Here is a 2,407-nt window from a genome sequence, read left to right as displayed (position 1 = left end):
CTCCCTCCCTGGGCTTCTCTCATTTTAATAACTGCTGTCTCCACCTTCATGCCCCAGGGGAAGGCAACTTCCTCCCCGAAACTCTGATGTTAATAATAACAAACACACACTCTTTCTTAGTGCTGTGCAAGTATTTTCTCATTTAACACCACAACAATCTTATGAGGTGGGCCCTATTATGACCTCCATTTTACAGAAGAAAAAACTGAGGATCAGAGAGGTTAGGTAACTTGCCCAAAGTTACCCAGTAAGAAACACAAAAAAAGAAGTCAGATTTCTAAAGCAGAGAAATCAGCGTCCTACAATTCCAGCAGATTTGGTTGGAAGCCTGGATGACCAGTTTCTGCTGCTCCATCCTCGAGCTTCCCTGCTCCCAGCCCACTGGGTTGTCTCTGCCTCCCTCCTTTACGACTTGGTCTCCCAGCCTTCCCTGAACAATGATCTCTGCTTCTCTTCCCGTTATTCAAGTCTTACAGGCCCTTCAGGGCTCTCCCACTGGGTTCTGGTCTCACTTGCCCTAAGCAAGGGCCCTCCACTGAGACTGGTCTTTGTCCTGGAGGGTAGGGGCTGAGCCTCATTCATTCTGGTACCCAAAGCGCCTGGCAGTTTCACGCTCCAGCGCCTGTGAAACACTGGGGCCTCCCACGCCCAAAAGTTTCCCTCCCTCAGAGTTTCGCCTGAGCAATTTCTTCTAGCAGATGCCTTCTCCCCTCATGTCTGCTGCTGCTGCTAAGTCGCTTCAGTCGTGTCCGACTCTGTGCGACCCCATAGACGGCAGCCCACCAGGCTCCCCCGTCCCTGGGAGTCTCCAGGCAAGAACACTGGAGTGGGTTGCCATTTCCTTCTCCAATGCATGAAAGTGAAAAGTGAAGTCGCTCAATCGTGTCCGACTCTTCGAGACCCCATGGACTGCAGCCCACCAGGCTCCTCCATCCATGGGATTTTCCAGGCAAGAGTACTGGAGTGGGGTGCCATTGCCTTCTCCGCCCCTCATGTCTAAACCTCACTAACTCTCCTCACTTTCTGTCATGGAGAATTTGGAACATATGCAAAAGGAGACAGAATAATATAACACCCCCCGCCCATGAACTCATAACTCGGACCCAGCAACCATCAACTCATGGTCAGCCTTGTTCCATCTACAGCCACATTCGCCCCGCCCCTTCCCAGACCAGGCTGAAGTCAAGCAGGTCACTTCACCCACAAATATTTCGGTGTGCTTCTATGATAAAAAGTAAGGAAATATATATACTCACACACAATATATACGTTGGGAATATTACACTCTACATGCACATGCACTTACATATATTTCATGCATGTTATGCACACGTATCCCTGGAGAGGGAAATCGTAACCCGCTCTAGTGTTCTTGCCTGGAGAATCCCACGGATGGAGGAGCCTGGCGGGCTACAGTCCTCAGGGTCGCAAGGAGTCAGACATGACTGAGCGACTTCACTTTACTTCATGCATATGTATATGTATATGTATATGTATATGTATATGTAGGAAACACTAATACCATTATCATATCCCAAGAGATATGTGCGTGCTGAGTCGTTTCCATCATGCCTGACTCTTTGTGACCCAAGGACTCTAGCCCGCCAGGCTCCTCTGTCCGTGGGATTCTCTAAGCTAGAATACTGGAGTGGGTTGCCATGCCCTCCTCCAGGGGATCTTCCCGACTCAGGGATTGAACCCGGGTCTCTCATGTGTCCTGTATTGGCAGGTGAGTTCTTTTTCGCTAGCACCACCTGGGAAGCCCATCCCAGGAGACAATTTGTAGTAATTCCTCAATATAATCAAATGCCTAGTCAGCAAAGTGCCAATGCCTCACAAATGTCACCTGCTGTGAACTGACTTGTGTCCCCCCTAAATTCACATATTGAAGCCCTAACTTCCCGGGTGGCTGAAATTGGAAATAGGGCCTTCACCAAGTAATTAAGGTTAAACAGGGCTTTCCTAGTGGCTCAGCAGTAAAGAATACGCCTGCCAGTGCAAGAGACACAGGAGACCCGGGTTCGATCCCTGGGTTGGGAAGATCCCCTAGAGGAGGGCATGGCAACCCACTCCAGCATTCTTGCCTGGAGAATCCCAAGGACAGAGGAGCCTGGCAGGCTACAGTCCATAGGGTCGCAGAGTCAGACGTGACTGAAGCGATTTAGCACACGCAGAATTTTAAAGGAGGTCTTAAGAGTGAGGCTGGAATCTGATGGGACTGGTGGCCTTTCAAGAAGGGGAGGAGCCCTCTCTCTCCCCACCCCACTCCCCCCGCCACACACACACCTGCACACTCCGCGGGAAGGCCACCTGAGACTAAGTGGTCGTCTTCAAGCTAGGAAAACCATCCTCACGAGAAACAGAACAGTTTCTCCAGAACTGTGAGAAATACATTCTGTTGTTTTTA

Source organism: Ovis canadensis, chromosome 20 (assembly GCF_042477335.2).
Source record: "Ovis canadensis isolate MfBH-ARS-UI-01 breed Bighorn chromosome 20, ARS-UI_OviCan_v2, whole genome shotgun sequence".
In the NCBI taxonomy this organism is placed as follows: Eukaryota; Metazoa; Chordata; class Mammalia; order Artiodactyla; family Bovidae; genus Ovis; species Ovis canadensis.
The sequence above is the reverse complement of the archived record's forward strand: the minus strand, read 5'-3'. Positions refer to the sequence as shown.